This window comes from Mus pahari, chromosome 22 (genome assembly GCF_900095145.1).
Source record: "Mus pahari chromosome 22, PAHARI_EIJ_v1.1, whole genome shotgun sequence".
NCBI lineage: Eukaryota > Metazoa > Chordata > Mammalia > Rodentia > Muridae > Mus > Mus pahari.
The window spans coordinates 38877644-38899308 of record NC_034611.1 but is presented as its reverse complement, the minus strand read 5'-3'; the positions used below and the strand labels follow the sequence as shown (position 1 = coordinate 38899308).

At 48.6% G+C, this 21665-nt stretch overlaps 1 protein-coding gene across 2 annotated transcripts in view; it reads right to left on the bottom strand.

Moving 5' to 3' along the window:
• Window positions 1-10888, bottom strand: part of Bach2 (BTB domain and CNC homolog 2) — a 348895-nt gene extending 338007 nt beyond the window's left edge. For both annotated transcript variants that reach the window (XM_021222323.2, XM_021222322.2), the window contains exon 1: window positions 10767-10888. The gene's annotated coding sequence lies outside the window, so the exon portion shown is untranslated. The remainder of the gene's footprint in view (window positions 1-10766) is intronic.
• Between the last annotated feature and the right edge of the window lie 10777 nt (window positions 10889-21665).

Below are 21665 nucleotides of genomic sequence, written 5' to 3'. Positions count from 1 at the left end.
ACACACACACACACACACACACACACACACACACACACACCGCCACCCAGTTATTACTTTCTCTGTTAGACCAAAACATGCAGATAATCTACAGCCTGGCTCAAAAAGAAGTAATGACTAATAATAATCAGGAGTGGTAATAAAAAAAAAAAAAAAACCCAACTCACTCTCCATGTTTCAATGTGTGGAACAGCTGCATTCAAATCTCCCGAGCCAGTTAATTTTAACTGGCTTTAATTTTAACTAGATTTAACTGCTTTTCCTCTCCTCTGACAAATCAAAATAGCTGCCCTATCGACCACAAGAACTGGTAACCGAAGCACAGTTCCTGTTTTTCGCATTCAAAGCCACATAGGAGGTGTGTAACATACGTGGGAATTGAAGTGTTGAATGAGGGAGACTGAAACTCAGACACGAACTCAGGCCCCATGGCGGCTGGTACACGGGCATCTCATGCCAGTCTCTGGCCCACGAGCCTTCAGTTCTGCTCTCTCATTTAACACGGAATCCCAAAGTCCACTTGGAAGGTCTGGTGTTTGGAACTCAGAACGCATTTCCTCAAAGCCAAGTGCCATGTGCCCGTCAGGGGGGCATCTCAGTGACAGTCCATGGAACACTCCAGCTTAAAAGTGTGCATTGGAGGTTGTATAACTTACAAGTGGAAAATACTACGGGCAACAACGGCTCCCAAAAGAATGAAGACAGCCCCTGGCCCCGCCCCCAACCAACCGAGTCTGGGAAAATGTCTAATTAGCAGAGAATGAAGGACCAAGTCTACGAAGAGACTTCTGCACAAAGGGAAAAGAAAAGTATTGATAGTTATCCTCTACTGGGTCGGATAGGACGCTTCTCAAACAATTTTAGTCCCAGGAGGAAGAGGATGAGGGGGAGGAGGAGAACAAAGAAGAGAAGGGCTGGTGACTAGGAAGAGGAGGTTGAGGAAAGGGGGGGGGAGGGAGGAAGAGAGAGTGGCAAGAAGAGGGGGAGGAGGACTCAGCAAGAGTTGAAAGAAGAAAAGGAAAGGATTCTGAGAGCTGTGGAGTCCGAGAAAGGACGCCATGGGGTATATTTATCCTCAGGAACTAGAGCCCACTTTCCACACTGAACGACCCTTGGGCAGAAAAGCCACTCCGCACCCTACATCCTGGATGAGAAAGACCGAGTCCAGCACAGTTCCAGAGGCTGGCACTAGATGGCGCCACCAACCCAACATAGCATGGTTGCTGGAGGGGTGGAAAGCAGCTTCATCCCCCCCACCACCACCACCCCAGGAGTTGTTTACCAGGCAAGAGCTTTATCTAAAACAAGCACTGCTCCCTTAACCCGTCAGCCTCTCTTCATATCCAGAGAGCACCACTGTGCTAACAGAAGAGGTCAAATCAATTCTGAAATAATTTCCTTAGTCCATTTCTATCAATGAAACTGGGGGGTGGGGGGGTGGGAAGGTAGGGGAGAGGATGGTGGGAGAACTTGGATGCACAGCCTCCCCACACCATAATTCTCAAGAATTCAAGGATAATTTCAGAGGATGTTTGCCATTAACTGACAAAAATCCCAAACCCTTGGCCACGTTGTTTTCCCCTTGAAGATGGGTTTAAATGTCATATGACACACCTGTGACAGGCAAAAGTGTTCAAATGCAGTGTCTCCCAGGTGAAGCTCCCAGATAAATGGATGGTGAAAAAATCAGCCGTGTTTTTACATCTTCATTTTACTGTGGTCTGTGTCCTCTGATCGGCCTGTCTCCACTTCCCGCCGGTGCTGAGCTCCTGACGAGACCCCCTTGCTCACCATGGCACTGAGACCATCAGCTGGTCACCACGGTGGAACCTTCCAGGCTTCCTCTCTTGCACGCTTCTTTGCCTGTCTCCCGCTCAGATGCTGACATCTCACCAAAGTAGTGCCCTGGGTGTGCTGAGCAACCGGTTTCCTCCCTAAAACTCTTATTTATACAATCCCGTTCTGAAACTGGCTTGAGGACAGAAGGGCAGGAACTGGCTATCACACCAGGTGGCCAAAAAGGCAACAGAATGTGACCTGGAAGTGGCTACAAGAGGATTCTGGGAACTGATGGCAACATGCCTGCCTAGCTTCCTTACAATTCTGATAAGGACTGTTGTCCCCAACGCTCGTCATCCCAGGGAATGTGTGCGAAGGAAGGGTTAATTTGAAATGTGTCTACATTTTCCTCTCACTGAATGGTAATAATATCTTTCACAGATAATTTCTTTTTTTTTCCCCCTTCAGTTTGACTCTTCAGGGTTTATTCATTTGCATAATATGGAATCTTGAACCCATATAGATATTCTACAAATCAATGCAAGTAATTCTCCCACTAAATCAGCAGCTTTAATTTAAGCTCATCATTGTTTGCATAGAAATCTTCATGCACTCATCTGCCTGATTTTTTTAATCACTTAAAACCTCCAACACTGACACACTAAATATCTCCGCATTTAGCTGTCTCCAAATTCTGAACTCATTGCTAAAAAGAAATGAGCCACAGCACATTCCTACGCTCTATTATTTCCCAAACTGAGCCTTTCCCGTGCACTTAAGGTTCAGGCGGCCCCAAGAATGCCTCTTGACTGAAGTGTCAATTTGCTGTCCAGCCCAGGCAGAGTGGCGCTGAGTAAGCAATGCAGCCGTGACCCTCACAAACCCCAGGTATCTGGGACCCGTGCCAAGCAGAGTCCTTCAAACCCATTCAGATCTCCAGCTCAGAGTTGCAACATGCTAATCTGGCAAGACAATCTCTTCCTGAAACTGCCTCGAATGGGGACAAAGGTCACTAGTTTCTCTGTCACTGCTGGCTAACGTTCCCAATTAGGAACGCTAATGGAATTGGTCATGAATGCCATTCTTCCTCCAGGGTAGAGTGCTCCCAGGGTAGAATGCTCCCAGAGTAGAGTGCTCCCGGGATTAGAGGAATCATTGCTTTCAATTTTTTTTTCCTCTTCCCTCACCAAAAACCTCAAATCGCAAATTCTTCGGCCATCAAGAGGACGGAGGACCAGAGATAAACTCTGAAGATGGAGAAACTGGATCCGCGTTCGACCTCTTTATCTTTGGCTCTCCCGTGTTACCACTTTTACTTTCTGATGCTTGAATGCTTACTAGGTCAGATCCGAGGAACACAGTTATTAGAAAGTGAATCACGAGGCTGACTGGAGACACACATTCAATTCGGGTTCCCAGAGAAATTTTTGGTTTTTTTGTTTGTTTGTTTTTGTTTTTGTTTTTTGTTTTTTTTTTTCAAGTTTATCTTTTGGATAGATATCAAGAAAACAGGCAATATTTCAGAGTGAGTTGCCTAAAATGCCCACTCCTGACATCAGCAACGGAGGTCCCTCTGCAGATGGAGAGAGGGGGACACGCAGCATGGTGGCCCCTGCTTACCTCAGATATCTCCTGTGCAGTTCTGCTTTCCCAAGCACTACCTGCTGCCATCCACGATTCTGCCCCAGATTATTAGGATGCTTGAGTTCATGCAAGCAACACAAATACAGGGAAAACAGGTGCCTGGGCGTGCATCCTAGGTGACCCTTCTTAAGTCGGGTCTATCACTCCTTTTAAGTTAAGCTTCCAAGAAAGGCCCCAAATCCTACTACCCTCTCCCCTTTCTCCACCCATCTGGAAAGGTTGGGGCTTCTTAGAAGCTAGACCTACATTTTCACGAACCATCTTTGCATAGGTCTAACTACATGACATCTGGCCAGGGGAAATGTCCAGGTAGCTTCTGGTTATTCAAGTATCGTCAAACGATGTTAAAATGCTCAAAGTAACCATGTTAACTCGAATGTTATCTTGTACTTTTTTTTTTTTTTTCCAAGTAGGAACAGGAGTGTACTTTGGGCAATTAGCAATTCTGTTTTCATCCAGTTCTAAAGGCAGTGGTAAATAAATCAATTCTGGACTCTGTAGACAAGACTATCATTTGCCAAAATGGCCCCAGGGGTTATACCGTGGGTTGCACAATACTCCAAAGGGCCAAAGATAGATGCGAATTAATAGGATCAGGAGGCTGGAGGAAAACAGCAAGCCCCAAGTTTTAAAATGACCTTGTTTGAAACTCACACCTATGGATGGGGAGCATCCCTAACCACCTGACCAGGTCGAATCCCCATTCTAGCCCGTGGAGGATGGTGTGTCTCCCCTTCACACACGTTAAAACGTGCTGGCTGTATCAACTGGAAGGTCTTCCAACTACATCGTGTACTTAAGGGCCAGGGCCGGGACTGGGTCACCAGCCACAGTAAGAGACACTACACATGTCTGTGATGAATACATGTGGCATGTGCCTTTAAAGATTATAGTTTCGGGGGTTGGCGAGATGGCTCAGCACTGACTGTTCTTCCGAAGGTCCTTAGTTCAAATCCCAGCAACCACATCGTGGCTCACAACCACCTGTCATGAGATCTGACACCCTCTTTTGGTGCGTCTGAAGACAGCTTATTTATAATAATAAATAAATGTTTGGGCTGGAGCGAGCAGGGATGGAGTGAGCAGGGCAGAGCAGGTCAAGCAGAGGTCCTAAAATTAAATTTCCAACAACTATATGAAGTTTCACAGCTACAGTGTACTCATATACATAAAATAAATAAATCTTTAAAAAAAGATTATAGTTTCTGTTCACACGACCTACTTGATAGCATCCATAAACAGTACTGTCTGGGATGAAAATTAAAACTGCTAACAATTTATGGCTTCTAGCTAGGTAGTGGTGCTACATGCATTTAATCCCAGCACTTGGGAGGCAGAGGCAGGCGGATTTCTGAGTTCGAGGCCAGCCTGGTCTACAGAGTGAGCTCCAGGACAACCAGAACTGCACACAGAAACCCTGTCTCAGAAAAATCAAAGGAGGGCAGGGAAATCTATGGCTCCTGGAACACTTGCAGAGTTAGTGAGCACACATGTTCACCTGTTCATTTGCTCATTTGCTGGAATGGAAGTCACTATTGGAATCAGAAAAGGACCACTCTGCAAGTCCTCAGCAAACTTCTGAAGTATCTGCCCAAAGTGACAGGGGAGAGAGAAGATGCAGGGGACAAAACCACAGACTCAGGGACTTGCACATGCTAGCGCCTTCTTCTGAAATGAACTGAAGCCTGCCTATATCAGCTGCAGGCTCAGGAAGGACCAGAAGAACAATGAGAGCTAGAGGACCCGGCTAACGCCTGGGAAAGAGGAAAGCCGAGGTCGGACCACAGGGGAGCTGGCCAGGAGCAATGGCTCTGTACAGCGGCCAGCCGTGTGTCCTGAAGCCCTCGGGAAGAAAACAGAAGGACAGGGGGAAAATGACACTTCTTGAAACCAAAAGACAAGTCATGATCAGGCAAAGGAACAAAGGAGATGCTAACCAGGGGACTATGCTGGAAGCACTGTGATTATGAAGTCACTGGGGAAGACGGAGAGGCATCTTGGCTGTCATTCCAGAGACCAGAATGAACTGGTATGTGAAATGCTTTCTGATTGGGGACATTCATTATTTTGGTGGGGAAAAAAAAAAAAAAGCTCGAGGAAAGACAAAGCCAAGTTTGCCAGAGTTCTGAAGTGGGGCCACTCGTGGGCTCAGGCTACATATTCTTTAGGAATGAAGTAGCTCTTGAAAGGGCAGCGGGATAAAGACTGAGCCTATGTCCCCTTTTAACGGGGCAGCATGGTGACTGTAAGGTTAACTCTCAGCTTTAAGGAGACTCACACCTGAATTAAACAAGAAAGGGAAAAACAATTTTAAAACTTGAAGGAAAATCTCGACAAATAACTTCTCTGTTAAATATTTCCAAACTAAACAGAAAAAAAGAAAAACGAGCGAGTAACATTTTGAGCAACCTTGCTGAATTTGTAAAATGTTTAGTTCACATTGTTTCTAATTTTTTGTAAATATTTACATAGAATTTTAATACATATTAAATATTCTGTCATGTATTGTCCCTGATAAGACAAGGTTTTCTCGCTCCGTCCCATGACTGGTACTGCTTTTCCTAAGACAGCTCCAGCTCTGTCGAAAGCTCCCGCACAGACGTTCCAGTGTTTGCCACCAGCCCTGACTTCTGAACTTTGAGTGCCTCTGGGAGGGTCTGATGTCACTGCAGTCTCTGCAGTGCCCAGATGGAAAGCAGAACACAGAGGAGCATGGAGAGGGCTTGTCACCTCAACTGCAGGAGTTGACAAACACGTTACATCTCGTACTGTTCCCTGCTCCATAACCACAGGGGCTGGGGTTGAGTTCTTCCTGGGCTGCAGATCTCACCATACTGCAATCCAGTCACTGACTTGGGGCGGGATTGTGCATTTCAGACTGGGAAAACAAGCTCTGGGCTAATCCAACCTTTTGACATTCCAACATGACACTATACACTGTTGAGAACCTCACAATGGAGTTCTTAAATAAATAAGTAAATAAATATCCCTAAGGTTTTAAGTAAAATTTGCAGTTTTGTGTTGAACTGCATTCACAGATACTCATAGCACGGCACAGGGCCACAAAGCAGCAGGTTGAATGCTCTAGGAGCAGACATTCAAAAGTTGGAATCGGAACTTGCCAGTTCTCAAGAGCCAGCACAACACCTACCTCACAGGTTGTTCTAGGAGTCAGTGAGACATATGGAGGTGAAGAACCTAGTACTCCCTAGCAGAGCATGGCAATCAATAAATCAAACCTACTGTTTTAACCAAGGGTCCCCAAGTGCAAGCATATATGGCAGTCTGCAGGCACCAATCAGGAAGGTACTCTACTCTGGTCAGCAACCATGCAAAGAAGCTGGGTAGTTCACAAACAAAGGGTTAGCTACCTGCAGAGTAATACTGCGCCCACGGAACTAAGTATTTGACCTTCCAGACTGAATTTTCTATTAAAGAAAGGAAAGTAGCAATTCCTGAATGAGATGTGAATTTGGACCTCCATTGTCCTTAAGCCTTTCTGGTTTCTTGACCACTGTACAACTCCTCTGGTAGAGGCCTACAAATTACCTACTATGTGTCAGGCTTCAGAGAATAGATTATTAAGTCTGAAAATATTAGACAACAAGATGTTTTAGTATACTAAATAGCACTGAGTATAGACCACCTGCAGCTTTAAAAATGATGGTTGTTTATTTAACTTACGCGCGCGCGCGCGCGCGCACACACACACACACACACACACACAGAGAGAGAGAGAGAGAGAGAGAGAGAGAGAGAGAGAGAGAGAGAGAGAGAACAACTTTCAGAAATTGGTACTCTCCAAACACAAGTGCTCAGGCTAGTGAGACTTGGTGGCCTTAGTGCCTTTACCCACGGAGCCATCTCTGACCCAGCCCAAGTTCCTACAGACATTCTCATCAACGCTCTAGAGGGGATTCCACAGGACAATCTGGAACAGGCACGGGACCTGGCAGCACAAAGCCTGCATTCACACTCACCCTGCCTGGCAACAGCAGACAAGGGCTTAGAAGTGGCTGCGCCCCCCCCCCCCATACTATGCCCTCTCCTCATCAGGACCAGATGCACAGTTGGAGGGATGCGGTGGAAAGTGGAAATGAGGCCCCCTTCTTTGTTTATGATTTAAGATCTTGAAGAGGCAAAGACATAATTTTAAAGCAGGTGTGTGCTGTCTGAGCAGGAGAGGGCAGAGCAGTGTGCAGATGCCCTGGTCCTGGCCTCAGAGGCCGCTAAGGCCATTCTTCACTCCATCCCACCATCCTACCCCCCCCTCCAGAGAAGCAGCAAGGTGATAATTTACCTAAGCACTGGCTCACTCATTCAACAGTCAGGCCAGCCTTTGAGGCAAACCAGACACTAAGTCTCAGAAATCTGAGGGAGCTTTAAAACCTAGAGCAGTGTCAGAGACCAAGGGTCTCTTTCTTCCTTGTTAAGACTGGATCCTTACCAGAGATGCTAAGCAAGAGCTAATCCAAGTGAAATTAAACTGCTCCCAACAAAACTGATTGGCCTGGGCCCTTCTGTTGGCAACACAGGAGGCTGCATCACAGATTCTGAGGAATGGAGTTCCCAGTCACTAATGAATTACTGCGTCCCATCAGCTATGCTGACCATGGGCGCAGAAGTGCAGGGCTGGCTTGAGAGAGATTTGAACGTGAACCTGACCATCTGGCACCCTGTAACTCACTTTGATCACAAAATGAATTGCAACAAATTGAAGAGCACATGGCTCGAGTTAATTGTCTCATCTGTAATCTGAACCTACTTTTAAGCACTTATTATTGCCCTCCATCAGGTGGAAACATTTCCTCCCATCACGGCAAAGTGCATTTTCCTGATGAACTGTAATGGATCATTAAATTCCATATCTGAATAACAATACTTTGCACTTATTCGGTGCCTTTCATCCTGGGATTTCAAGGCAGTTTGCAAATAATTAAGCCCCTCACACAGCAGCCAGAGGTGAGTAGCTGGAAGGGAATTGCTTGAAGATTCTGAGTCAAAGGGCATAATTCAATGAAAAGAGAATGCACGGCAGCCTCCCAGACAGTGGAAGGACTGAAAGTAAATTAGGGGCTATTTGATCCCCCCCCCCACTCTTTCTGCCTCACTCCTGCTCGGTGGCAGATTCTGACACACAACACACAAAGCACTAAGAACTACCTACCGGGGGTGCTTACAATCTAGCTAGGACTTAGATATCATAGCCCTGAGGAGGGAAACAGATCTGTACGAACTGACATTCCGACCCCCTTGAAGAATGACCAGATAGCCAAAGAATTTATTCAAACATTTAGATTACCATGTGGCAAACCTGAAGCCCTTTAAAACACAAAATGTAAATATTAGCCAAACTATTTTATGGCGGCAGCTCTCATTTCTGGAACCTGCCCACCTTCATTTGAATGGCTTTGGGTTTCAAACATAGCAATTAGTGCCAAAGTGGGTGATCAATAGTTTTAAAGTACAGAACATGAGCAGCCATACAAAGTTTTGCAGTGATTATAAGCTCCTGGAAAACTGAATTACAATAGAGACACTGACAGATCTTTCACTGAGCAGTTTGGCTGCAACATTGTGAATTGGCAAGATTAATTCTAACAAGATGTCCTTTTTTTTTTTTTTTTTTTTCACCACGTTTATTACCTGCAAGAATGAAAAGGGCGGTTCACTGGCAAGCTGCTGGAGGCTCAGGATGAGATGACCTCACATTTTAAGCGAGTCGCCCGCTGCCTTGCGGAAATAGCCATCTCTTCAAGAGGAGTAGCAGCACAAGGCTTAGCTTAGCTTTTCTAGTCAGCCTGAGCTTTAGCGGCGCGACAATTTCCTACATGTTACATTTTAATGATCCTAGAAAACCGTTATCAGAGTTTAACATCTCTAATTTTACTCTTAAACAGACAAAAGCAAAAAAAAAAAAAAAAAGGAAAGAAAAGAAAAAGAAAAAAATCTTATTAGGCAGTATCTCCGCCAAGGTTCCCACTAGGCTAGGAAGCATTTTTATCTAAAGTAATTACCCTTTTTAGTTAAATACACTCAGCAGATGAAATTAACAGAGTGAGAGACTACGACACTAGACAGCTAAGGTGAAAATCCAGGAACGCGGCGCCTGGCCGCCCACGAGCCCGCTGCAAGTCGCAGCTGGGTCGGGGGGTGGGGTGGGGTGGGGGACGCTCCAGCCCCTCTCGGTCCAAGAGGCAGCTACAGCAGTGGCTGGACCCGCGAAATGCGAGGAGCACCTTGCTGGGTCACACACAAAACTGCCCGGACCACAGCCTGGCAGGAACTTCTCCCAAGTTGCCAAACTTGCATGTATGCAAGAGCAGGCTGGGGAGATTCAATGTGCCCACGACCCCGGGGGCCAGGGATGTGCGGCCCTTCAGACACGCGCCGCCCTGCGGGCTTCCTCTAAGTTCCTGCAAATCCTCGCCTAACCCAGATGCTGGATCAAGTCCCCTCTCGCGGGCACCTGGGGTAGTCCATGAGCGCCGCCCGCCGCCCTCTCGGTGCCGCTCGCTCCCGAGCACCCAGTGGGTGGGTGAACTGCGAGGGCCGCGGTGCGGGGAGGTGCAGCGAGTTGTCCCTTCCTTAAACTCGACTCTTGGGTGGAGCCCTGGGGATTGAGAGACTGGCGCACAGGTGTGGATGTGTGTTTTAGGACCTTGGGGAGAAGGCGGTTGCAAGGTGTCCCCTCTTGGAAACCCTGAGCTCCCCTGGGCGCGTCTGAGCCCGAGGAGCCGGGCTGCCTCGTTCTAGCGCCCGGCGCGGTCATCCGAGCCACCCTGCGGTGGCTGACAGCTGAGCGCACAGCCGCAGAGCTGCAGAGCCGCAGAGCCGCAGAGCCACAGAGCCACCGAGCCGCGGTCTTCGCGGAACGGCAGCGCGCGGGGGTGCGGTGGGCAGGGAGGGACCAGGCCACCCGGGCTGGCCGGAGCGCGGGCTGGGACCGGAGGCAGGGCCGTGGGTCTGACAGCTGCTGCGGCTCCAGCAGCGCTGCTCTCCCCACCCGCCCTCCCGCCCCACGACTGACTTATTACCCTCGGCTCCTCCTCCCCCTGCTGTTCCAAAACACCCGGCGACGCGAGCAAAATACAATGCCGCCTCGCCCGCCGTAAACAGGCAGGCGGGAGAGCGCGCCCCGCCGCCGCGTCCTCCGCTCGGCTCCCACCCCTTTCCCGTTCCTAGAAAATGCCATAAGGCGGCCGTGGGCGGGGAGCGGCCGTTCGCCCTCCGGACTCGCTGCCCGCCGCGGCCCCACGCCGCCCGCTGCCCCGCTCGCCCGTTCCCCTTGCAAACTTGCCCCGTCGCGTCGCCTCGGCCCCGCGGCCCGGTCGGGCACTCACCTTCCCGGGAACTTTCGTCCCCCTGCGCCGGTCCTGCCCGCGTCTTCCCAGCCCGCAGCCCCCTCCCGGCCGCCGGCGTGGTGGGCGGTCCTGGGGTCACTGAGAGCAGGCGGAGGGGATGCGCATCACATGGCAGCTCGCTCGTTTCTCGCTCGCTCGCTCGCTCGCTCGCAGCCCCCCGAGTCCGGGAAGGGGGAGGGGAGCGGCGCGCGCGGCGGGGGCGACCGGGGGAGGAGGGGGACGCGGGCCGCGAGGGAGGGGCGGCGGGCGAAGCGGGGCGCAGGGGCGACCGCAGCCCGGTGCGCGGCCGCGGGGCTGCTGCTTGAGGCGGCGGCGGCGGGGCTGCTGGCTGCGCCGCGCGGCTCGCGCTCTCCCGGAACGCCCACACTCTCAATCGCTACATTGTTGACATTCGGCGCTGACGTCACCCGCTCCCCATTCACAATAACTTTACGGGAGCGGGGCAGCGCACCTCCCCGGCCGCTGGGGCGCCGTACGCCGGGTGACTGGCGTAAGCTGCTCCGGCGAATGGCGCTCTCGGGACTCGGGCCCCGGCGGGCGGGCTGGCAGGCGGGCGGGCGCGCGCTTGGCCGGCGGGCTCGGGGAGGGGGCGCGCCTCTCGCCGCCGCGGACGCCCGGGCTCCAGGCTTTGTGCGGGCCGCGCGGCCCCGGAGAGCCCTGTCTTCCCCGCCCGGATGACTGCCTAGCTCCGCCTCTCTTTGCCCCGGCCTTCAAAGTCAGGGCTCCTGGGGGCTAGTGGGGTTGGGAGAGCTGCGAAGGCCAGGGTGGCACGTGGGGAGGTCGCCAGAGCCGTGGGCACTTCATCAAAGGGAAAGCCGACCTGGAACCTAACATTCTGGGGCGGACTACAGCTTTCCTGAAGGAGCTGGACAAGATGAGCCATGAACCCCTGGAAAGCTCAATCAGCCCCCCTTTTATGGGAAGTGGGCCTCGAGAAGAGCGGCTCCCTACCCAAGAAGAGTTCTTTAAAGGCCTACCCCATGGAAGGGGACCTCCAGCCACCAAGAGCTATCTATTTCCCAGTCTAAAAGATCTTAGAGTCTGTTTCCATCCTTAACCTCAGCTTCCACTGAGTTTCCGCGGCTGTCACTTGCTTGTCTCTGAGTGCCCCGTTAAGCCATCATAAGCTTGGTGTCAGGTAGTTGAAAATTTAAAGAAAGTAATTGGGACTTAGGTTGAAGGTACATTTGCAATAAAGTAAGGTTGTGTTAGTTGCTGTGCTGGCGCCTGCAACCTCACCCTTTGCCAAGGCCAGGAAACTGCCATGTTTCCCTAAGCACCTATAACTTGCCCCCCTCCCCCCGTGTAGGGCAGCGTTTCATATTATTACATGTGGTGCTGGGTTTTAATGAAGATTATAAAACTTTGGCTGGCTCTACTGAGAGAAGGATCATAAATCCCCCTGTAAAATGGGCACTGGCATATGTCGAGGAAGCCAGGAAGCATCGCTCTGGGAGTCTTGTGATACCATCCAAAGTGTTGCTTCAGCCGCCCGCACTTGAGGACTTAGTTTTGAAAGGCTCCAGTAGAAATGTCTGTGTGTAAAACCAAGCAAGAGCCCCATGAAGGGCGACAGTGCCTACGCCATTTTTTCTAACTGCTGTCCTGCTTTCCTGGGTACCCAACTCTGCTTTCAGGTGAGGCAAAGACCGGAGCATTGTGTCTTATTTTCCTGTCTTGTCCCCTTTGAAACAGATGCTGTGCGTGGCAAGTTCTACCCAAACTCCTGGCAAGGACATAATACCAATTCTGGCCTGAATTGCTAGATAGTTTCTTACAGCCATGGGTGGTTCTTTTGGTGGTTTTCATACTTTAAAACATGTATTGGTTAAAGGTTTTATGCATTTTTAAAATTTAATTAATTAACTTATTAATTAACTTACTAATTTGGTTTTTTGAGACAGAGTTTCTGTGAGTAGCCTCCTGGAACTCACTCTGTAGACCAGAGTGTAGGCTGGCCTGGAACTCAGAGATCCACCTGCCTCTGTCACCTGAGTGCTGGGATTAAAGGCATGCACTACCACGCTGGGCTAAGCTTTATGCATTTTAATAGCATCAATAAATGTTTTCTTATATGAGCCAGGCTGGAGAACCTTTATAACCAGGTTCATAGAGAACCAATGAGAATGTTTATAGGCATATTTTAGCAAGCAGGCTGTGTCTGCTAGGTTGCATAGAACAGCTGGGACACTGACGTAAGAAAGGTAAGCAGGGAGTTATTGCTACCAACTGATCTTATCCTTCTCCTTTCTAGAGTCAGAGAGTTTCAACAATAGCTAATAGGCACCCTTCTTTAGTCAACCTGCCTAAAGAGGGAAAATACATAAAAAAAAAACAAAAACAAAAACAAAAACCTCATTTGCAGAGGTTCTGCAATCTTATCTTCTATGGCTGTGAAGAAGACAAAATCTTTGTGTTTTGGGAGGTTGAAGAAGACAAAAACGACAGTTGTTAGTTGTTCCAATTTCATTTTCAGGAGTTAGAAGTAAGTTCGTTGGATTCAACTCCAGAAGCCACACTCAGAAATAGCCATGAAATAGTAATGCTAAGCCACATCCTGGACTGCCATGGAGGTCAGGCTTCGAGCAGCCTCAGCACCTTCGTCCTGCTTGCGGGCCAGTCTCTGGGTTGTGCCCTTTAGGCGTGTACAATGGGAAACAGATGCAAGATTTTCTCCCTGTGTATTTCTGCCAGTAACCCGAGTAGAGGTCAATTTCAGTCCCATGCCTGGAACATTCAACCATTTTGAACAAACTTTTCTTCTCCCTCCACAATTACCTGTGGGTTTGACCCTGAAAACGGACTTTTTTTCTAAGCGTGATATGTTTTTTAAATGGTAAAGTGAGATGCACACAGAGCGAAGGACTGAGGAAAGTGCTCTGTTGGGGTGATGGTGTTAAGACAAGATGGCAGTTTTTCTTAAAGCAAAGCAGGGGGCAGAATTTTAAATGGGATCCCTTGAAGGAGGCACAGCAGGGCAATCTGGCAACACAGGAAGAAGTGGGAGGCTAAGAACAAGACTACCAAATCCAAAGCCAGGAGGAGCCAAGATGCCTAAGGGAGCTCTGATGCGAGGAGCTCAGTCACCACTGAGCTGAACTCCTGGAACTATGGCCGTCACTTATTCTTTCAAGGCCAGATGGTAGGACGTACGGCTAAGCTGCAAAACCGCACCTCAGCAGTGCGCGCAGGTGACACTGGGGAGAATGGTGGCTTTGAGGAGATGAGAATGTGGATTTGTTCAGCAGTTGTTGAAGTTATGTGGAACCATCTTCATGGTCAGTCTGGGATGGGGACAGAGAGACAAGCCAAACCCCACGCTGTGTCATTGGGTCGTATGGTACAATAGCCAGTCGGTCGGGGTGTATGTGTATGTGTGTGTGTGTGTGTGTGTGTGTGTGTGTGTGTGTGTGTGTGTAGCAGACACAGGAGTGATGGTGATGGTGCTGCTCTTAGGTTAGATGACTGGGNTGATGGTGATGGTGCTGCTCTTAGGTTAGATGACTGGGTCAGTTAAGTCTCTTAACTGAAGGAACTTTCAATCGGAGATGTGAACACAGCAAGAGCCCATGATGATGATGAGTGTATGTGTATGTGTGTGTGTGTGTGTGTGTGTGTGTGTGTGTGTGTGTGTGTAGCAGACACAGGAGTGATGGTGATGGTGCTGCTCTTAGGTTAGATGACTGGGTCAGTTAAGTCTCTTAACTGAAGGAACTTTCAATCGGAGATGTGAACACAGCAAGAGGACAGTCCCTACAGCAGTCTTGGGGGGAAAGCATCTCACATTTCAAGACTGATGCAGACATCTTTGGGTAAAGTAGGCTTAGCACCCAATGAGCCACAGTGCCTAAGAACAGAAAGGAGAGTAGCAGGCAAGAGAGCCCAGGGGTGGAGTGGGGGTTGGGGGGAGAGGTACCAGCAGGCTTTCAGATGAGACAGTCTCAGAGCCTGGACCAACCTTTGGTGTCTTATGAATAGCTCATTCTCCTAGGAGCACACACTTTGGGGGACGTTCTCGCCCAGCCTCCTGGCCAGGACAGAACATGGAACCTGGCATGCAGCAGCAACATGGAAAGACATTTACAGACTCTTCTGCAGAGAGCAAACACAACCTGGCCTCACCTCTGCCGGGTCATTCCGTTCTGCAGGCAGAGGGAAGTCAAGAACGGAAGCAGAGAGAGCAAGTAGGAAGGGGCTGGGTGGGGGAGGGACTAGAACAATGGCCACAGCTGGGATCTAGAGACATTTACTAAGGAATCGAACTGGACTTACTGAGGATGCCATTGTGGAGTGTGAAAGAGAGAACTCAGAAATGTCTGGATTTGGGCCTGAGCAGCTTAGCTGATGGAGATTCTACTTAGGGTAGCTACAGGAGCAGTGAGAGGGTTCAGGAAGGAAACTCCAACAGTTGGTTTGGGGTACCCACCAGACACCTCGGTGGCAAAGTTGAGCAAGTAATAAGATATTGGCATTAAAATTGAGGAGAGATGTCTCAAATGTCTGTGTGAGAGAGACAGACAGACAGACAGACACAGAGTGAGTCAGGGGTTGGGGTGGGGGCTTGAGGACTGGAGGATTAGGATCTGGAGCAATCTAACATTTAAAGGTCAAAGGTTAGGAAGATTGAACCAGTAAGAATGAGGAGCCACAGCCATAGCGGGAGAGAAGAGTGCTACATGCTAGAAGCCAAGTGAAAGAGGACATTTGGAAGCAAGCATGATCAGCTGAGCTGCTGGAGGAGGAGGGGGCAGTCCACGGGGAATCCTTCTGTCTTTGACAGATGAATAGGTGGTAGAGATGAACCCTAGCTTGGATGGTACAGAGTTACGATGAGGTTTGTAGTAAAAGGAGATAGGAAAATGTGGACGTGGCCAGAGGAGAAAGCAGAGCTTATTGTGTCAGTAAAAGCCTGGAGGGAGAAACCGCTGGCTATCAAGACAGAGGTATAATTTCTGGGGAGAAATTCATGAGTCAGTGTGGACCTCACACCAATGTAACGACAGCACATCCCTGGCAAGGTGGAAAGGCGGCACGTGTGTCTAGGAAGAAGTGTGGAATGTGGTTCTGAAAAGTCTGGTGAGCCTTTGTCTGAGTGGATGTTTCCACAGGGGGGGGGGAGGGGGGACAGGATGCGGGCTCTCTCATCAGTCAGTGGAGGGAGGTAGGCCATGAGAGTGGAGGGAAAGAAAAGGCAGAGTGAAGAGATGTAGCAGGGTGCCTGAGCCTGGGGGGGCGGGGGGGGAGCATTGATGGGTCTTCCTGAACACACTGCTGCCCAGGAGAGTGATTTCTTCATACTGTTCTGTGTTTCTTGCGTTGTGAACAATCCTGAGTGCTCACCAAGTTAGAGAACACTGTGTTTTCGGCTGGAGGGTCAAGACAAAACTTTGACTTACAGTTATTGTGAAATTTGACTGGCGGCCTCTTCACTCTTTGACCTGCCCATGTCTCACAGATCGGTGGCGTGACAGACGAATGGCGCACCATGCTAAGGTCTGAATGGGACCAAAGGAAGCTGTTTACTGATTCGGTTTTTGGAGAGTTTGAGGTGGCTTCCGGAGGGTGGTGATAACAGAGCTGGGTCCTAGAAGAGGAGGAGGTTTTGTCAAAGATGTAAGAGGTCGTTCTCATTAGAACTGGAGAACTGAGTTGAGATTATTAGGAGCAATATCAATATCAGAAAGAATGCAGGCACGCAAAGGCAAACACGAACCAGCAGTTTGAAAGACTTACTTTTGTTCCTAGCACAAAATTCTCCTTATAATTTTCCAGCGAAGTATTTATAATGTCGAGCAGTTGGAAGGAGCTAGAGACGGCAGCTGGAGCCCCAGAGCCTAAAGCAAAATAGTTAGCAGGTCAAAGGACCAGGACAGGCAGATGGGAGAGGGCCATGGTTTAAGAGGACACATGCATATGGAAGGTGACAGACAGGATAGGAGTCTCAACCAGAAGGCTCTCAACCAGGATGCTGGAGGAAGAAGGCAGGTTCACCAGAGAGGAAGGTAGACCGGGATCAGGAGTGGGACTTGGGCTGGTGAAAGGGCTCCCCGTGTAGAAGCAATTGGTGTGCAAGCCGGATGACCTGAACTTGATCCATAGGACCCACATTTTTCTTTTAAAAGGCTTACCTCTGTAATCCCAGCTCTCCTAAAATGAGAGGGAGATAGAGATAGGAGGATCGAGCAACCAGAAGGTCCAGAACCAGTTAGTCTGTCCTCTGACTTGCAGACACTGTGGCATGTGTGCACTCACACATACACATCACACACACACACACACACACACACACACACACATATATGAAATGATAATAAAGAAACACTGTTCAGAGTTCAAATGTGGAACACGAAGGAGCATCTGAACATGAAGGAACAGATATAAAGGACACAAAGTTCATGTCACTGGTGCAAGCAGGAAGGTAGAGCTAGAGAAGAGCGGAGGGCCAGGAGGAAGATGTTTCAAGGTGGGGCCTGGAAGAACACCCATGACAAAGAAGCTGCTTAGCAAGATGTCCGTGTGTAGAGACCCACTGCGGGAAAGTGGGGGCTGCCTGGGAGAAGAGGCCAGAAGAGCTGAGGACTGGGACTGAGGGTGGCTCCTGAGCAGGGGAAGAGGGGATGCTGAGAGACTAGAACTGGACACAGCAGCCACGTTGGGGGTAGAGGAAGATGTAGGGAACAAGTGGAGAACCCTGTATCCTGGCAGTAGTCCAGGGTCAGGGCAAGGCTTGAAGAGTGTGAACACCGAGCGTACTTTGTAGGGTAGGGTGCAGCAGAGTCGCCCAACTCACCACTGTGCAGAGTGAGGCTTGAACACTGACGCGGTTATAGCGGAAGCCAAGAAATGGAGGGTGCATGTGAGACAGGGAGAGAGCTGGCTGGCTTCCTCCCCCCAAAATGGGAAAGGAGGTGCTGAGTTCAAATTAAGGCAAACAAAATAACACCCTCGGGCCACTTGCCCTTTGTTCCATCTTAAGAGCAGTGACAATATTGCTCCTCTCCCAGTTGTGATACCTGGGTTTCTCACATTAGTAAGCTACCTGTCCATCTCTTCCTGCCCCACCCCACCTTAAAAAGATGTTTTCCACCAACTGGCTGATTTTTTTTTTTTAAGGTTCACTACATCATTGCTTTAAAGAAACTTGTAAAGGTTTGACCATAGAGAGAAATGCCTGACAATTTTCAAGTCTGTGAGAAGAAAGCCTTACGGCTAGTCCCTAATAAAATTACACTTGAAATTGAACTATTTTCCCTACCTGACATAGGACTTCTTACAGGATACGGAAAGTTGAATTCGCTAGCCCGATAGCAATTTCCCCCAAAGAGTCAGTGAGACATACTTACAGTTTCTAATCTATTTTTAAGAATTGTTTATGTGATATAATTACACAAGGGCATCCAACCCGAACAGTGCTAACAGCCATGTGCCGGCAACACAGCTGACATGTGGCCACCTGTAGCTTTCAGCCCACTGTGAATAGAGACAAGAGTATCACCACGGAGCCCAGGATCAAAATAGTGATCCTCTTGCCTCTAACTCTCCAGGGCCTATCCTACTATGTTCCCAAGGTAGGTCCACCCACTCCCACACTCCAAGAGAGGGCCATCTTTGGTTTCATGTTTCACATACAGGAGAGACCCAGAGCCCTGTGGCTTAACCAGAAGCAAATATTGGTGGCCTTGGTTGAAGCATATTGGGTCTACAGTACCCTTCCTCCATGTTGGCATCCTGGGTTTGATAGCTTCTCCAGGTCTTGTCAACAACTGAATCCGGTTGGCAGGCTTTCTCTATCTTTATCCTTAATATTTTTTTTTTTTTTTTTGAAGCTGGAAAGTCTGGTGTTGCGAAATGAGGATTGATCTGTGATGACTCTCAGGATTAGTTCCGGGCTGTGGTCCAGAGAAGGAACCCCTGTTCCCAAGTTCAGTGTCCTGCTTGCTAACCTTACAGAAGGCAATGGTGTCCAAGAATGGTGCGCATTAATTCACTATAACCCCACACAGTTATTTGCAGAAATAAAGCTGGTGTCATTCTGGAGATGTGAGCAAACAATATATTGCTTTAAATTTCAAACCTTACTGTTTTCAAGTTCAGTGGCAGATAAAATATTTATCTTATGTCTATCATGTTACCTGCTGCTTGGCCTGTGAATTCATCTCAATAAAGAATACTATTACCACTATAGGGATAGACCTTGTCTTACATACACACACATACTTGCACACATACATGTACATGGGCACATATATGTACACACACACCACACTAGTTGAAATAATGAGGAAAGCTGTTCAGCAGAGCTGCAAGAGCAAAAGATACAATGACCATCGGTCCTTAGTCAGAGATGTGATGACTAACATTTTAACACATTTTTCTATCTGCTTTGATACTTGCTTTTGTTATTTGTAACTATGTTCACCTCAGTCAGCACAGTGCCTCTGGGATCTGAAAAGGGCAGTGGATCCTCTAGAGCTGGGGTCAGGTGACTGTGAGCCACCAGATGCAGGTGCTGGGAACCAAACAGGGGCCTTCTTCAAGAGCGGCGCATGCTCTGAACCATCATTTCTCCAGCCTGTTATCTGTTTCTTTTTGATATGTATACTCATTGACATCATTCTTTCCCGAATACTTTTTATGTCATTATATTGTTTAGCTAATGTCTTAGGTAAGCACATAGAGGCACGGGTTTCAGTGTGGCATCTTCACACATGTGCCGCTAGGCTTTCTTCTTATCTTTTCCCTCCTTTCCGAGTGTTGTCGGCGTGATCCCACTAACCCCAAACGCAGCAGTTCGCATTTTCTCAAGCAGCAACACGGCATCACCACCTGGTAAATCAAGCCACTGGCATTGCTACCCCGCCACCACCCAATTCAGACACCCTACTAACTTTCACCAACTGCCCAGACTGTCCCTTACTGGGAGAAGATGAAAATAAGGGGTTGGGATGTAGTTTAGTTGGTGGAATGCTTACCCAGCATGCATGAAGCCCTGGGCTCAAAGAGGTCAAAAAGAACCAAATCTACATCATGGGTTACAATTCATTGTCATACCCTTTAGTCTACAGCCCACAGTCCTACTGTGCCTCCAGAGGAATGCAGTGTGTGTGTGTGTGTGTGTGTGTGTGTGTGTGTGTGTGTGTGGTAGTAGCCGTCCTATGGTTATAAGGTAGTGTGATGATTAGCTTTCATTGTCAATTTGACACAACCTTGAATCACCCGTGGAAGCCTCAGTGGGTAATAGTCTAATTCAAGTTGGCCTGTGGACGTGTCTGGGGTCGGGGTGGGTGACTTTATTAAGTTAAATGATGCGGGAAGATCCAGCCCACTGAGGATGGCACCATTCCTGAAGCAGGACATCCTGAACTGTGCAAGAGTTTTCTGTGCAAGAAACTGATTGAGCATTAGGCAAGCGAGCGAGCTGGCAAGCGGGCAGGCACGCATTCATTCCTCTCGGCTCTTGACTAGGATGTCAGGCAGCCAATAGCCCCAAGCCCCGGCACTCGAAGCTTCCATCTAACCGTGGTCTATCATCTGGAATTGTAAGCTGAAGTCAGCCAGCCCTTGGTCTTCTAATTTGCTTCTTGTCTGGATATTTCACTGCAGCAACAGAAATGAAACCAGAACAGGTTGCATTTCGCTGTGGCTTTGATTTGCATTTCCTGGTGCTGGCGATAGTGGGCACCTTTTTTTTGAACCTGCCAGGGACTTCTGTATTTTTTTTTTTTGGAGAAGTGTCTACCTGAACCCTTTTCTCCTGTATTGATTAGGCTGCTGTGTTAGTGAACTGCAGAAGTTCTAGCCGTTAATCTCTTCACATGACTTGCAAATGTGTCTGCCACCCTATAGCTTCCCTTTTCACTGCGTTGACTGCATCCTTAAATGGAAGTTTGAGGCTTCGATGTAACCTCGCCTATCTATTTAGTGTCTATTTTTACTGTACTTTTGGTGTTGCACCCAAGAAATCAATGCCCAGTTCTACACCAAAGACTTTTTCCTTTGTGTGAGTGTGAGTGCTTAGGTTTTTCTCCTTTTATTTTAGGTTGTATTTTGTGTGTATGTGTGTGTGTGCGCGCACGCGCGCGCGTGCACGCGCATTCCGTAAGGTAAAGGTTCCACTTCACTCTTTTTTAATATGTGTTTTCTCGGCGATATTTGTCGAGAAGACTATTCTGCCCACATTAAAGGGCCCCACCTACCAAGCTAGCGAAGAAATATTTGACACTATTTGTGGAACCCTGTTCCAGGCAGTCCTGGGTTGGACAGCACAATTCTGTTTGGGTTATTCTAGTTCTGCAAATAAATTTGGGATCAGAAAGATTGGGGCCTCCAAATTTGTCTTCCTTTTCAAGATTTTATCGGCTACACGGTGTGCCTTGAAATACCATATGAATTTTAGCATCGATGTTTTTCATTCCTCACAAAAAAATGCCTTTGGGATTTTAATAGAGATTATATAAAGTCTATAAAGCAGCCTAAATTCAACCATTATTAAATCTTTGACAAAATCTATGAATATTAGGGACAATGAGGTGGCTTGGTGGGTAAGAACAGTGGCCACAAAAGCCTGGCAGCCTGAGTTCAGCATCCAGGGGGAAGCCTAGAGCAATTGCACAGCATCATTAGTTGTCAGGAGCAGGTTCACTAGCTAACTGGCTGAGCTCTCTCTTCCAGGCGCTTTGTGTGCAGTGTTTTCCTTTGCTGGGGCTGGCTATGTTTGCCCTGTTTAATTGGGTGGTTGTGGGTCTTAGCACCGAGTCTCATACTGTGTGAGAAGCTTCTGGAAAAATCTTCCTCTCCCCCCCCCCCCCCCCCCCACTCTCTCTCTCTCTCTCTCTCTCTCTCTTTTGCTCCAGTAGATACACACCGTTTCTCCTCTTC